At 45.2% G+C, this 17,121-nt stretch overlaps 1 protein-coding gene across 1 annotated transcript in view; it reads right to left on the bottom strand.

Moving 5' to 3' along the window:
* The window catches only part of LOC136578963 (cadherin-10), a 356,335-nt gene that overhangs the window by 66,828 nt on the left and 272,386 nt on the right, over nt 1–17,121 (bottom strand). The gene's annotated exons all lie outside the window — the stretch shown is intronic.

The following is a 17,121-nucleotide window of genomic DNA, read 5'->3' as shown; positions in this document are numbered from 1 at the left end:
GGTGTTCTGGTTACTTTCACTTCCTTCCCTGAGACGTTAGCGCTTTTTTTTGGCCAATATAAAGACAGGGAAGGCATTACAACTTCCCCCTGCAACGTTTAAGCCCTATACCACCCCTCTGCTGTGAGTGGCTGGGGAGATAAGGTGTCACCCGAGTATTGAAATCTGCCCCTCGCGCGGCTCGCTATGGATGCATTCTGACATGAGTTTAGGGAAAGCGCTATCGTGTTGGAGCTGCTATAGGGAGAGTGTTAGGAGTATTTTAGGTGTCAAGAACCCCAACGGTCCTTCTTAGGGCCATAAATCTTCTCTATATGCGCTCAATGGGGCCGGCGGCAGCAGCGCTGACCCCATTGAGAACATATAGAAGAGAAATCCTTCTTCTCTGGCACAGCTGTAACAGCTGTAGCAGAGAAGAACGATGTTTGCCCATTGAATTCAATGGAGCCAGCAATACAGCAGGTTCCACTGAAAGCAATGGGCTGCCGGCGATCGCAGGATGAATGGTCGGAAAGGGGTTAAATATATAACCCCTTTCCTGCAATTCATCCAGAAATGTGTTACACTAAAAATATATACCGGCGTATAACGCGACGGGGCGTATAAGACGACCCCCCAATTGTCACCTTATACGCCGGTAATACAGTGGAGCAAAGAATAAAAATCATTACTCACTTTTTCAGATGATCTGCGGCGCTCCTGCAGGCTGTCGCTCCTTCCTGGTTCCCGGCAGACTATTCCTTTCTCCACGAAAGGCTTTAAATCCACGCCTCCAGAAACACATGTGCCTTCAGCCAATCACAGCCAATGACAATGATGTCATTGAATGGCTGTGATTGGCTGTGTTTCTGGAGGCGGGGATTTCAAGCCAATGACAGCCATTCAATGACATCATTGTCATTGGCTGTGATTGGCTGTGTTTCTGGAGGCGGGGATTTCAAGCCTTTCGTGCAGAAAGGAATACTCTGCCGTGGATTAGGAGGGAGCGACAGTCTGCAGGAGCCCCGCAGATCATCTGAAAAAGTGAGTAATGCTTTTTATTCTTTGCTCCACTGTATTACCGGCGTATAAGGTGACAGTTGGGGGGTCGTCTTATATGCCCCGTCGCCTTATACGCCGGTATATATTTTTAGTGTAACACATTTCTGGATGAATTGCAGGAAAGGGGTTATATATTTAACCCCTTTCCGACCATTCATCCTGCGATCGCGGGCAGCCCATTGCATTCAGTGGAACCTGTTGTTTTTCTGGCTCCATTGAATTCAATGGGCAAACATCGTTCTTCTCTGCTACAGCTGTTACAGCTGTGGAAGAGGAGAGCGATCTTTATGCTGACAGTGGGGGGGGGGCACTCTTGCCGCTATTGTGGCTTAATAGTGGGACCGGTGAACTTGAGATGCAGCCCACCATGTAGCCCCTCGCCTGCCCTATCCGTCACTGTGTCGTTCCCATCACTTTCCTGAATTGCCCAGATTTTCACACATGAAAACCTTAGCGAGCATCGGCGAAATACAAAAATGTTCTGGTCGCCCATTGACTTCAATGGGGTTCGTTGTTCGAAACGAACCCTCGAGCATCACGGGAAGTTCGTTCCGAATAACGAACACCCGAACATTTTGGTGTTCGCTCATCTCTAATAATAATCTTTATTTATATAGCGCCAACATATTCCACAGCGCTTACAATATAGGGGATATAAAACAAGACAGCGGTTACATGTAGTAATTAGAGATGAGCGAACGTGTTCGTCCGAACTTGATATCCGTGCGGATATTAGGGTGTTCGGGATGTTCGTTATTCGTAACGAACACCATGCGGTGTTCGGGTTACTTTCACTTCCTTCCCTGAGACATTAGCGCGCTTTTCTGGCCAATTGAAAGATAGGGAAGGCATTACAACTTCCTCCTGTGTTGTTCCAGCCCTATACCACCCCCCTGCTGTGAGTGGCTGGCGAGATCAGGTGTCCGCCTAATATAAAAGTCGGCCCCTCCCGCGGCTCGCCTCAGATGCCTTGTGAGTTAGATGAGGGACAGTGCTGTTTGTACCGGAGCTGCTGTAGGGAAAGAATTGGTAGTTAGTGTAGGCTTCAAGACCCCCAAAGGTCCTTATTAGGGCCACTGATAGCTGTGTGTTGGCTGCTGTTAGCATTGGCAATTTTTTTTCTTCTCAAAATCGCCTCTGCAGAGCGTTGCACCCGGCATTAGGGACAGAAGTGTTGCATAGGCAGGGAGAGTGTTAGGAGTGAGTGTAGCCTTCAAGAACCTCAACGGTCCTTTCTAGGGCCATATTTAACCGTGTGCAGTACTGTGCTGGCTGCTGTTAGCTGTGCTGCATATTTTTTTTCTTCTCAAAACCGCCTCTGCAGAGCATTGCACCCTCCATTGATACTGCAGGGAAAGAATTGTGTAGGCAGGGCCACAACACAGTTATTATTCATTGAATATACGTAGTGCGGCCTTTTGCTTGTAAAACAAGTGAAAAAAATTCTATTTGACCTGCCTCTGTCCGTCCTAAGGGCTGTGGACACGTGTCGGCTGCGTGTGCAACGTTTAAAAATCAGACGCACCCAGCTACGTTTTACTGCTGGCTTCGCCATTTGCTTTCCTTAATTTGGAAAAAAAATACCTGCTCTGCCAGAGTTATAATACCTCTGCTACCCTCAAGTTATGTGCCACATTAGCAGGGCCACAGCACAGTTATTAAACTTCTCATGTTCATTGAATATACGCAGTGCTGCCTTTTGGTGGAAAAAAACTGAAAAAAATTCTATTTGTCCTGCCTCTGTCCGTCCTAAGGGCGGTGGACACGTGTCGGCTGCGTGTGCAACGTTTAAAAATCAGACGCACCCAGCTACGTTTTACTCCTGGCTTCGCCATTTGCTTTCCTTAATTGGGAAAAAAATACCTGCTCTGCCAGAGTTATAATAACTCTGCTACCCTCAAGTTCTGTGACACATTAGCAGGGCCACAGCACAGTTATTAAACTTAGATTATTCATTCACTAGAGGCAGTGGGGCCTTTCGTTTTCAAAAAAGGGAAAAAATTATATTTGGCCTGCAGTCTTGCGCCAATTTATTTCCTGCCTGTGAAATCAAATCACTGGTAATACAGCATGCTGAGGGGTAGGGGTAGGCCTAGAGGACGTGGACGCGGCCGAGGACGCGGAGGGCCAAGTCAGGGTGTGGGCACAGGCCAAACTCCTAATCCAGGTGTATCGCAGCCGACTGCGGCGCGATTAGGAGAGAGGCACGTTTCTGGCGTCCCGACAGTCATCGCACAATTCATGGATCCACGCGGGAGACGGTTATTAGAAAATGAGCAGTGTGAGCAGGTCCTGTCCTGGATGGCAGAAAGTGCTTCGAGCAACCTATCGTCCAACCGCAGTTCTGCGCCGTCCACTGCTGCAAATCAGAATCCTCTGTCTGCTGTTCCTCCTTCCTCCCAGCCTCCTTACTCCACTCCAATGACACCTGCTCAGCTGCGTGAAGACTCCCAGGAACTGTTCTCTGGCCCCTGCTCAGATTGGGCAGCAGTGGTTCCTCTCCCACCAGAGGAGTTTATCGTCACTGATGCCCAACCATTGCAAAGTTCCCGGGGTCCGGGGGATGAGGCTTGGGACTTCCGCAAACTGTCTCAAGAACTTTCTGTGGGTGAGCAGGACGATGACGATGAGACACAGTTGTCTTGCAGTCAGGTAGTAGTGAGGGCAGTAAGTGCGAGGGAGGAGCGCACAGAGGATTCTGAGGAAGAGCAGCAGGACGATGAGGTGACTGACCCCACCTGGTTTGCAACGCCTACTCAGGACAGGTCTTCAGAGGGGGAGGCAGGGGCAGCAGCAGGGCAGGTTGCAAGAGGCAGTGCGGTGTCCAGGGGTAGAGGCAGGGCCAGACCGAATAATCCACCAACTGTTTCCCAAAGCGCACCCTCGCGCCATGCCACCCTGCAGAGGCCGAGGTGCTCTAAGGTCTGGGAGTTTTTCACAGAGACGCCTGACGACCGACAAGCAGTGGTGTGCAACCTTTGTCGCGCAAAGCTCAGCCGGGGAGCCAACACCAACAGCCCCAGCACCACCAGCATGCGCAGACATATGATGGCCAAGCACCCCACAAGGTGGGACGAAGGCCGTTCACCGCCTCCGGTTTGCACCGCTGCCTCTCCCCCTGTGCCCCAACCTGACACTGCTATCCAACCCCCCTCTCAGGACACAGGCACTACCGCCTCATGGCCTGCACCCACACCCTCACCTCCGCTGTCCTCGGCCCCATCCACCAGTGTAGTTCAGCGCACCGTCCAGCCGTCGCTTGCGCAAGTGTTTGAGCGCAAGCGCAAGTACGCCGCCACGCACCCGCACGCTCAAGCGTTAACCATCCGCATAGCAAAATTCATCAGCCTTGAGATGCTGCCGTATAGGGTTGTGGAAACGGAGTCCTTCAAAAGTATCATGGAGGCGGCGGCCCCGCGTTACTCAGTTCCCAGTCGCCACTACTTTTCCCGATGTGCCGTCCCAGCCCTGCACGACCACATCTCCCGCAACATTGTACGCGCCCTCACCAACGCGGTTACTGCCACGGTCCACTTAACAACGGACACGTGGACAAGCACAGGCGGGCAGGGCCACTACATCTCCCTGACGGCACATTGGGTGAATTTAGTGGAGGCTGGGACAGAGTCAGAGCCTGGGACCGCTCACGTCCTACCCACCCCCAGAATTGCGGGCACCAGCTCGGTGGTTGTATCTGCGGAGGTGTATGCTTCCTCCACTAAAGCACCCTCCTCCTCCTCCTCTGTCTCGCAATCAAGATGTGTTAGCAGCAGCATGTCGCCAGCAGTCGGTGTCGCGCGGTGTGGCAGCACAGCGGTGGGCAAGCGTCAGCAGGCCGTGCTGAAACTACTCAGCTTAGAGGCACACGGCCCACGAACTGCTGCAGGGTCTGACACAGCAGACCGACCGCTGGCTTGCGCCGCTGAGCCTCCAACCGGGCATGGTCGTGTGTGACAATGGCCGTAACCTGGTGATGGCTCTGCAGCTCGGCAGCCTCACGCACGTGCCATGCCTGGCCCACGTCTTTAATTTGGTGGTTCAGCGCTTTCTGAAAAGCTACCCACGCTTGTCAGACCTGCTCGTAAAGGCGCGCCGGCTCGGCGCACATTTCCGCAAGTCCCACTCGGATGCTGCCACCCTGCGCACCCTGCAACATCACTTTAAGCTGCCAGTGCACCGACTGCTGTGCGACGTGCCCACACGGTGGAACTCTACGCTCCACATGTTGGCCAGGCTCTATGAACAGCGTAGAGCTATAGTCGAATACCAACTCCAACATGGGCGGCGCAGTGGGAGTCAGCCTCCTCAATTCCTTTCAGAAGAGTGGGCCTGGTTGGCAGACATCTGCCATGTCCTTGGTAATTTTGAGCAGTCTACCCAGGTGGTGAGCGGCGATGCTACAATCATTAGCGTCACCATTCCTCTGCTATGCATCTTGAGAAATTCCCTGCAAAGCATAAAGGCAGCTGCTTTGCGCTCGGAAACGGGGGCGGTGGAAGACAGTATGCCGCTGGATAGTCAGGGCACCCTCCTGTCTATTTCTCAGCGCGTACAGGAGGAGGAGGAGGAGCATGAGGAGGATGAGGAGGAGGGGGAAGAGACAGCTTGGCCCGCTGCTGACGGTACACCGGCTGATTGCCTGTCATCCTTTCAGCGTGTATGGCCTGAGGAGGAGGAGGAGGAGGAGGATCCTGAAAGTGATCTTCCTAGTGAAGACAGCCATGTGTTGCGTACTGGTACCCTGGCACACATGGCTGACTTCATGTTAGGATGCCTTTCTCGTGACCCTCGCGTTGCACGCATTCTGGCCACAACGGATTACTGGGTGTACACACTGCTCGACCCACGCTATAAGGAGAACCTGCCCACTCTCATTCCCGAAGAGGAAAGGGGTTCGAGAGTGTTGCTATACCACAGGACCCTTGCGGACAAGCTGATGGTAAAATTCCCAGCCGACAGCGCTAGTGGCAGAATGCGCAGTACCGAGGGCAAGGTAGCAGGGGAGGTGCGGAGATCGAGCAGCATGTACATCCCAGGCAGTGCAACAGTCTTTAAGGGCCTGGACAGCTTTATGGCTCCCCACCAAGACTGTGTCACCGCTCCCCAGTCAAGGCTGAGTCGGCGGGAGCACTGTAAAAGGATGGTGAGGGAGTACGTAGCCGATCGCACGACCGTCCTCCGTGACGCCTCTGCCACATACAACTACTGGGTGTCGAAGCTGGACACATGGCCTGAACTAGCGCTGTATGCCCTGGAGGTGCTTGCTTGTCCTGCGGCTAGCGTCTTGTCGGAGAGGGTGTTTAGTGCGGCTGGGGGAATCATCACAGATAAGCGTACCCGCCTGTCAACCGACAGTGCCGACAGGCTAACACTCATCAAGATGAACAAAGGCTGGATTTCGCCAGACTTCTCTTCTCCACCAGCGGACAGCAGCGATACGTAAGCAATACGTAGGCTGCACCCGCGGATGGAAGCTACGTTCTCTCTCACCATCCAAAACGGGGACATTTCTGCTTCATCAATCTGTGTCTAATATTCCTCCTCCTCCTCCTCCTGCTACTCCTCCTGAAACCTCACGTAATCACGCTGAACGGGCAATTTTTCTTAGGGCCACAAGGCTCACTCAAATAATTTTTCTGGGCTGCCTCCAGGCCTAGTTACCACTTAAGCCACATTAACCAAAGCAATTAATGGGTTTCACCTGCCCTCTTGGCTGGCCATGGCCAATTTTTGGGATGTACATTAGTACTGTTGATACAGCAATTTTTGTGGGCCCTCGCCTACAGTGTAATCAAATTAATTTTTAGCCCACCTGCATTCCAGCTGACGTTATCTCAGCTGTGTTGGGCAATGCAATGGGATATTTTTATGTACCGCCGGTGGGTTCCAGGGAGCCACCCATGCTGTAGGTGCACAGGGAGTTTAACCTACATGTGTCCACTTCTAAAGAACCCCAGTCAGACTGGGGCATGCAGTGTGGGCCGAAGCCCACCTGTATTACGCACGACATTACTACCTCAGCTGTGTTGGGCAATGCAATGGGATATTTCTATGTACCACCGGTGGCTTCCTGGCACTCACCCATGCTGTGGGTCCACAGGGAGTTTAACCTACATGTGTCCACTTGTAAAGAACCCCAGTCAGACTGGGGCATGCAGTGTGGGCCGAAGCCCACCTGTATTACGCACGACATTACTACCTCAGCTGTGTTGGGCAATGCAATGGGATATTTTTGTGTACCGCCGGTGGGTTCCAGGGAGCCACCCATGCTGTCGGTCGACAGGGACTTCACAATAGGGAGTTGTACCTGCCTGTGTCTATGAATTAAAAAGCCCGGTCTAACTGGGGCATGCAGACACCTTGACAGAATGAATAGTGTGTGGCACATAGGTTCCCCATTGCTATGCCCACGTGTGCACAGGATTCTATTTCTCATTGCTTCTGTACAGCATTGTGGGCTATCGCCCCGCCCCTTTTAAAGAGGGTCGCTGCCTAGCCGTGCCAACCCTGTGCAGTGTGTGCCTGCGGTCCCTCGTCATGGCAGACGCACTTCTAAATAGACATGAGGGTGGTGTGGCATGAGGGCAGCTGAAGGCTGCGCAGGGACACTTTGGTGTGCGCTGTGGGGGGGGAGGGGGGGCGGTTGGGCAGCATGTAACCCAGTAGAAGTGGCAGTGGAGTGTCATGCAGGCGGTGATTGTGCTTTGTTGGAGGTAGTGTGGTGCTTAGCAAAGGTATGCCATGCTAATGATGGCTTTTCAGAAGTAAAAGTTGTTGGGAGGGGGGGGCCCACTCTTGCCGGTATTCTGGCTTAATAGTGGGACCTGTGAACTTGAGATGCAGCCCAACATGTAGCCCCTCGCCTGCCCTATCCGTTGCTGTGTCGTTCCCATCACTTTCTTGAATTGCCCAGATTTTCACACATGAAAACCTTAGCGAGCATCGGCGAAATACAAAAATGTTCTGGTCGCCCATTGACTTCAATGGGGTTCGTTATTCGAAACGAACCCTCGAACATCGCGGGAAGTTCGTTTCGAATAACGAACACCCGAACATTTTGGTGTTCGCTCATCTCTAGTAGTAATCAATTGATGGAAACAGTAGGGATGAGGGTCCTGCTCCAATGAGCCTACACATTACAAATAATGGGGTGATACAGAAGGCAAAGGGCCTGGAGATGTGCATGGTATGGTGAGGGGGAGAGTGAGGGATACTATACTCACAGACAATGGTCAGGCCGTATAGTAGCTGAATCAGTATAACTGCAGCTGCCGGTTAAGTACGGCTAGCAGGAACTGCAGTTGGCAGGGCAGGGGGCAAGTTATCAGACGGAGTACAGAGGGCTACAATTAAATAGCTTTTTCTCCAGTGTATTCACAGAGGAAAATAAAATGGCAGAAACCCGGGAAGAAATGCAGAGCCATCTTAAAAAGATTAAAATAGACAAATCGCCGGATCTGATGGCATATATTCCTGGGATTTTAAGGGAATTAAGTAATGTGATGCACAGAGCCTTGTTTTTTATATTTAAAGACACAGTAGTGATGGGGTCTGTTCCACTGGATTGGCGCATGGAAAATGTGGTGCCGATATTCAAAAAGGGGTCAAAAAGTGAACCTGGAAATTACAGGCTGGTAAGTGTTACTTCTATTGTGTGTAAAATGTTTGAAGGGTTTCTAAGAGATGCTATCCTGGAGTACTTTAAGGAAAATAGCTATAAAACTCCATATCAGCATGGGTTTGTGAGAGATCGCTCCCGTCAAACCAACCTGATCAGCTTCTAGGAGAAGGTAAGTTCTAGACTGGATTGGGAAGAGTCACTGGATGTTGTGTATCTGGATTTTTCCAGAACGTTTGCTCATGTGCCGCATCAAAGCTTAGTATATAAAATGAGCATGCTTGATCTGGATGAGAATGCGTGTAAGTGGGTAAGTAACTGTCTCAGTGATAGAAAGCAGAGGGTGGTTAAAAATGGTACATTCTCTGATTGGGTCACCATTACTAGTGAGGTACCACAGAGGTCGCTTTTGGGCCCTATTCTTTTTAATATATGTATTAATGACCTGGATTGTACAGTAAAATATAAATATTTGCAGATTACACAAAACCAAGTAATATACACAAGGGAGAATGCAACTTGGTTGCAAGAGGATCTGGATAAGTTGGGGGCTTGGCCAGAAAGGGGGCAAATCAGGTTTAAACCTGATAAATGTAAAGTTATGCACATGAGAAGAACAAATTCATGTCACCATTACACACTAATGGGAACCCACTGGGAAACACTAGTAGGAAAAGAAAGCAGTGAAGCAAACCTGATGGTTAACTGTAAGAGCAGTGAGACTATGGAACTCTCTGCCTGAGGATGTGGGGAAGGAAAATTCAATAAAAGAGTTCAAGAGGGGCCTGGACACTTTTCTTAAGTGATACAATGTTATATGTTATAATCATTTATAACTTTGAAAGTGTTGTTGATCCAGGGATTATTCCAGTTGCCAGATTGGAGTCAGGAAGGTATTTTCCCTTAAATGGGGAAAATTGGATTCTACCTAATTGTTTTTGTTGCCTTCCTCTGGATCAACATTGAGGGCTGCTAGGCTGAACTGGATGGATATGTGGCTTTTTTTGGTGTTACATACTATTTTACTATGTAAAAATGTGAGTGCATGCCCCCATCATCTTTCTCTGCATCATGGCAATGACTTCAGTGTATCTGTGTTCAAAACATCAAAAAAGCAAGCATATGCTTATCTGCCTAACATGTTTTTAATTATCTGAATAATAAAGGTTGAAATGTTGAAAAAAAAAAACAGCCTCAGGTACAATTGCTGTTGCAAGAATTGCAATATGATCATCATACACTATAATTAGCAATATTATTAGCCAACACTATGCGCTTAAAGCAAAAGAAAAAAACTGCCCGTGCTCCTTATATCAACCAATTAGATCATTTATTCAATTGTTAGCATGAGTTAAAAGATAGCTCTGGAATTGGAATTTTTCTACAACACTTTTTATGTATAATGCTTCACGATGCAAGCTAAAATGTGTTACAATAACACAGAAAACAATATCTATACCTGAGGTATCTTCTTTTTTAAGATGCCTAATCCCCTCTCATCCCCATATAACTGTGCCTGGCTAAGTGCCAATGAAAAAGCAACGCATTTGTTAAACATTTTGTTCATTCTTATCCAAATCCCCTAATCCGACAGGGAGATTGCTTATGGCAACATCACTTATTGCAGCTCAGTAAAACAAGGACTATAAAATTAAACTCTCATACAAAAGTCAGCCTAGGACTGCTAATACTTACAAAAAAAGAAGTGTGCTGCACATTGGAAAAAAGAGGGAGCTCGATGATTTTTCCTGTTAATACTTTTCATTCTTGAGTCAGCAAACAGCTTCCATGTATTAAAATGTTTTTAATGGTACCAATAAGCTGAAATGCTAGCATGCATCAATAATTCCTTCCCAGCCTGATAAACAAATCAACTTTAGTAACCTAAACTTTAAATAAAATATTGTCTGCTGACTTTCTTTTCTAGGAAGAGTGAAAAATAATACAATGAAAAAATATTGCTGTGAAAAATTCAATTTCCTTCCCCTTTTAAGATAACTTCTTGACAGATACCTTTCAAGATTTAATGGGCTTTTTCAATACTCTTACTGTGATAGAAACCAACAGGTAATGACTATAGCAATAAAACACGGCAGTGGCCAAATGTTTTCAGGATGTGTCTTATTTTTTTTTATTATTTTTTCATCTCTTAGAGTTTACAGTACATAAAGCGTAAGTTCATAATTGAAGTAATCGGTAAAATTTTAAGGGGAGATAGGTAGATATGAGATAGATAGATAGATAGATATGAGATAGATAGATAGATATATAGATAGGAGATAGATAGATAGATATGAGATAGATAGATAGATAGATAGATAGATAGATAGATAGATAGATAGATAGATATATAGATAGATAGATATGATATAGATAGATAGATAGATAGATAGATAGATCGATAGATAGATATGAGATAGATAGATAGATATGAGATAGATAGATAGATAGATATGAGATAGATAGATAGATAGATAGATAGATAGATAGATAGATAGATAGATAGATAGATGGATATGAGATAGATAGATAGATAGATAGATAGATAGATAGATAGATAGATAGATAGATAGATACATAGGAGATAGATAGATAGATAGATAGATAGATAGATAGATAGATAGGAGATGGATAGATAGATAGATAGATAGATAGATAGATAGATAGAGGTCCATGCATTAAATTGATAGAGAATTATTGTGATTGATTGTTGCACTCCTGTGCTATTGTTGATTTTCCTGTTTGACGCACAATAAACTGATCAAAATGTTAACAAAGGCACATAACCTCATGGTTTTAGCTTTACATGCATAGGAAACTTTCATCTGCACCAATGTGGCCCCAGAATCATCTGTACCACCCCACCAGCACCATGTCAGACTAAATTGGCAAGACTACACAGTAACTGTCGGCTGTCTTTGGAACCCAGTTGCAGCTGTTGGGATTAGAAATAACTATGATTGCAGCAGTTAACCATTTAGATATTGCTGTCAATTCTTTCCAAACAGAGGCTCATTGGAGTAGTTTCTGCTACTGAAAGTTCTATAAGCAAACAAAGTAAATGAGTGTAGGAAATGTCTGAGGAATATTATAACATAGTGGGAATAAATGGGACATGGTTGGATGAAATCTGTGAGTGGGTCTTTAATTTAGAGGGTTTTTCAGAAGGGGTCATAAAAATCAGGGTAGGAGTTTGTCTATCACACTAAAGGAAGATATAGGTGAGGAAAATGATCATGTGGAACTTTGATTGGTAGAAATAAGTGGAAGGAAAAATATTTCTAAAATTTTCTATAGCGCTTTGCTACAAGCTAGGAAATATAACAGAACCCACTGAAAATCTATTACTAAACACCAAATCACAATGGGGTAATTATTATGGTGGACTTCCACCAACAAGATATAAACTGTGATAATGAAACCTGTGGATTTCAAAAAGCAAACAAGTTTCTGTCACAAACTAAAGATAATTACTGCTCCCAACTTGTGATGGACTTAACTAGAACTAGAAAAGATCCTAAAGGTGCAGGTAAGGGGACACCTAGAAAGTAGTAACCATAATATAATAAATTTCCACTTGTCTTTCATTCTGGTGTTTTGTCAGGGAGCCACAAAAATACTTGATAACAGGAACGCAAAGTTTGATCAGCTTAGAAATGCCCTTACTGACTGGGACAATGTTTTCATAAATAAGAGTACAGATGAAAAATTGGAATTTTTAAAGCCATTTAAAATACTCATTGTGAGCGGTACATACCCTAAAGGAATAAAAGGATTTGGAATAGGATAAAATCAGCGTGGGTCAATAAAGATGTGAAGGGGGCAATAAAGAACAAAAAGAAAGCATTTAAAGTACTAAAACAAGAGGACAGTGAAGAAGCATTAAAAAGCTATAAGGAAAAGAAAAAAATTGGTAAAAATCAAATAAAAGTAGCATAGACAGAGACAGTGGATAATTTGGCAAAGAAAGCAAATTAACACTAAACTGTTCTTCAATTATAAAAATAGTAGAAAGATTAAAACTAAAAATGTTGGCCCTTTAAAAAGTAATGAAGGAAGAATAGCAGAGGGTGATGTGGAGAAAGGAAATCTATTAAATAGTTTTTCACTGGTATATTCACAGTGGAAAAGGAAATAGGTGAAATGCAGAGTGATAAAGTTAACGACACTACTGTAACCCATCAAGAAGTACATTTATCTATCATAATGTGATAGATAAACCAATATTTCTCATATTTAGGACTCTTTCGCAATAGGGTGTGTTTCACAGGATTTGTGCATAGCAAATGTGATGCCAATATTCGAAAAGGAGTTAAAAAGTGGACCTGGAAACTATAGGCCTGGAAGTCTATCTTTTTTAGGTACAATGTTTGAAGACTTTCCAAGATATGCTATCCTGGAGTACCTAAATGAAAATAACCATATAATTACATATCAACATGGGTTTCGAAGGGGTTGCTCCTGTCAAACCAATCTGATCAGCTTGTGCTAGAAGGTAATATCCAAACTGGATGATGATCATTCTATGGATGTCATATAGCTCAGTGTTTTCAAAGTCTTTGATATTGTGCTACATAAATGCTTGGTGTAGGGTAATTATGTGTGACTGGGTAAGTAACTAGCTCAGTGACAGAAAACAAAAGTTGGTTATTATTGGTAAATACTCTGATTAGGTCATCGTTAGCAGTGGGGTACCACAATGATCAGTATCAGGCCCTATCTTTTTTTTTAAATATATTTATTTATGACCTTATAGAGGGATTGTACAGTAAGATATCAATATTTCCAGATGATACAAAACTATGCAAAGTAATTAACACAAGAGAGGACCACATAAGTTACGAATGGATCTGGATAAGCTGTGGGTTTGGGCAGAAAAGTGGTAAATGAGATTTAACATTAATAAATATTAGGGTATCAACATAGGTAGGGAAAATACATGTCACCATTACATACTAAATAGGAAAGTGTGAGGTAGCTGCTACAAAGGCAAATAGGATCATGGGGTGCATCAAAAGATGAATAGGTACACATGACAAGAACCCTACTCTTCCTTTTTACAAATCACTCACCAGACCACAGATGGAATATTGTGTACAGTTTGGGGCCCATATACTTAAAAATGACATCTGAGCTTGAGCAGGTTCGAAGGTGGGCAACTCAATTAATAAATGTAATGAAAGGGACTGCAATACCCAGAGAAGTTATCAATTTGGGGTTCTTTAGTTTAGAAAAAAGATGGCTGAGTAGCGACCTACTAACTATGTATTTCAGGGATCAATACAGAGATCTCTCCCTAAAATTATTCATACAAAATATTGTGACTGTAAAAAGAGGACATCCTCTACTTCTAGAAAGAAAGAAAGTTTCTACACCAACATGCAAGGGGGTTCTTTACTGGAAGATCAGTGAGACTATGAAACACTCTGCTTGAGGAGGTGGTGATGGCAAACTTGCTAAAATAATTCAAAAGGGGGTTTAAGTAACAATATTTCATGTTATAGATTGTTTTAGAAGGATTGTTGATCCATGTAGTTATTCTGATTGCCAGATTGAGAAAAATTAGCTTCTGCCTCATGTTTTTTTTTTCTGGCCATCTCTAGATCCACATTGCAGGATAGTAGGCTAAGCTGGATGGCCATATGTCTTTTTTCAGCTTTACATTCTATGTTACTATTTTACTGCTTAAAGGCCCCAACAGAAGGAGAGAGCGCCCTCTGTCATCTGAACAACTAGCCCATAACAAAATCGCAAGTGGCCGCTTGGTCGTCATGGCAGCCCAGTGTATTGCAAAGGTCATGCCTGTGGCAGAATTTAACAGAATGCCTGCAGAAATACAATATTTTCCAATACTGAAATATTGAAGTACATTGCATCAATGATCAAACAATTGCTAGTTCAAAATCCATATGTGGACTAAAAAATTTTTTTAAAATCCTTATTACATTTGAAAAATACTAAAAGTAAAAAAAAGTTTTTTACAGTCAATAAAAATGGCATAGCAGAGTACATAGAAGTCCAATTTATTAACAATATCACATTATTTATCCTGCACAATGAGCACCATCAGAAAAAGATGCTAGAATTGTGCTTTTGTGGCCTTCAAGAAACAAGTTGAATAAAACAAAATCAAAGGGTTGCGCCCCAAAAATGGTTCTAATAAAAACTAACATTCACCCCCAAAAAATCAAGCCTATTTATTTTTTGAGTAGTCTAAGGTAAAAAACCATATAATGTTAATGACCTAAATGCTGAAAGGAAACTTTCTGCCTTTGAGTTTCAAAGCTGAACGCAGCACTTAATTTAAGTCTTACACTTTGTGACAAGAAGGATGTTAATCATTGATCAAGTAACAATCACTAGAAAAAAAAATCAGAAACGGAACTAACCCTTAGGGCTCAGTCAGACGGGCGTTTTTCGTGCGATTTGCGCATGCGCATGCGTCCGGCGATTTTATAAAACCATTGCTTTGCAATGGTATCGGACACATGAGCGCTTTTTATTCACTCGTCCGATAAATTATAGAACAGAAATCGCAGATCGCACCTATCTGCGATCTGCGATTCCTGTTCTCTTCTCTATATGCGCTCAATGGGGCCGGCGGCAGCTGAGAGCTGCCCCTGATTGGTCCCTGCGCTGAGCCAATCAGAGGCAGCACTCACTCACCCATTCATGAAATCATGAATGGGTGAGTGAGAGCTGCCTCTGATTGGTCAGGGCTGTGACCAATCAGAGGCAGTTCATTCAGCAGGCGGGGATTTTAAATCCCCGGCTGCTGAATACTACTCAGAGCAGTTCAGGAGAACTGCCGCCGGGAAGGGCTTATATTTTTAAGCCCTTCCCGAAAATTCATCCACGCTTGCCGGCAGCCCATTGCTTTCAATGGAGTCGGCTGTATTGCCGGCTCCATTGAATTCAATGGGCAAACATTATTCTTCTCTGCCACAGCTGTTACAGCTGTGGCAGAGGAGAATGATTTGTCTACTATATGTTCTCAATGGGGTCGGCGCTGCTGCCGCCGGCCCCATTGAGCGCATATAGAGAAGAGAACAGGAATCGCAGATCGCAGATAGGTGCGATCTGCGATTTCTGTTCTATAATTTATCGGACGAGCGCATAAAAAGCGCTTATGTGTGCGATACCATTGCAAAGCAATGGTTTTTATAAAATCGCCGGACGCATGCGCATGCGCAAATCGCGCGAAAAAATGCCGGTCTGACTCCGGCCTTACAAAGTAATTGCATTACTGTAATCAAAAACAACATGTCCCAAACATATTATTAACCTCTTAAAAAATAACTTCTATTTGTCTCTCAGCAGTTTGAAATGTGAGGGAAAGCATAATAATTAGAGATGAGCGAGCATACTCGTCCGAGCTTGATGCTCGTTCGAGTATTAGGGTGCTCGAGATGCTCATTACTCGAGACGAGTCCCTGTCCCTGCGCTGAGCCAATCAGAGGCAGCCCTCACTCACCCATTCATGAATTCATGAGTGGGTGTGAGTGAGGGATGCCTCTGATTGGTCAGGCTGTGACCAATCAGAGGCATCTCATTCAGCAGGCTTTAAAATCCCCGGCTGCTGAATACTACTCACAGCTGTTCAGAGCAATTCAGGAGAACTGCAGCCTGCCGGGCTGAACTCCGTCTGCCGGGACCAGGTGAGTATATATATATTTTTTATTTTTACACATTTCTGGATGAATTGCAGGGAAGGGCTTATATATTTAACCCCTTCCCGACAATTCATCCCGCAATCGCTGGCAGCCCATTGCTTTCAATGGAGTCGGCTGTATTGCCGGCTCCATTGAATTCAATGGGCTAACATCGTTCTTCCGGGACCAGGTGAGTATATATATATTTTTTATTTTTACACATTTCTAGATGAATTGCAGGGAAGGGCTTATATATTTAACCCCTTCCCGACAATTCATCCCGCGATCGCCGGCAGCCCATTGCTTTCAATGGAGTCGGCTGTATTGCCGGCTCCATTGAATTCAATGGGCTAACATCGTTCTTCTCTGCCACAGCTGTTACAGCTGTGGCAGAGGAGAACGATCTTTACGCTGACAGTGTGGGGGGGGGGGTCTCACTCTTGCCGCTATTGTGGCTTAATAGTGGGACCTGGGAACTTGAGATGCAGCCCAAAATGTAGCTCCTCGCCTGCCCTATTCGTTTCTGTGTCGTTTCCATCACTTTCTTGTGTTTTGCAGATTTTCACAAATGAAAACCTTAGCGAGCATCGGCGATATACAAAAATGCTCGAGTCGCCCATTGACTTCAATGGGGTTCGTTACTCGAAACGAACTCTCGAGCATCACTGAAAGTTCGACTCGAGTAACGAGCACCCGAGCATTTTGGTGCTCGCTCATCTCTAATAATAATGTTATTAAGCATGTGCACAAAGTGACCATGGCTTGCAATTCCACTCTATAATGTAGTAGGCAATGCTAACAACTTCCTGC

This window comes from Eleutherodactylus coqui, chromosome 9 (genome assembly GCF_035609145.1).
Source record: "Eleutherodactylus coqui strain aEleCoq1 chromosome 9, aEleCoq1.hap1, whole genome shotgun sequence".
NCBI classification, from domain to species: domain Eukaryota; kingdom Metazoa; phylum Chordata; class Amphibia; order Anura; family Eleutherodactylidae; genus Eleutherodactylus; species Eleutherodactylus coqui.
Note: the sequence above shows the minus strand (reverse complement) of the source record. Positions and strands in the feature narration are given on the sequence as shown.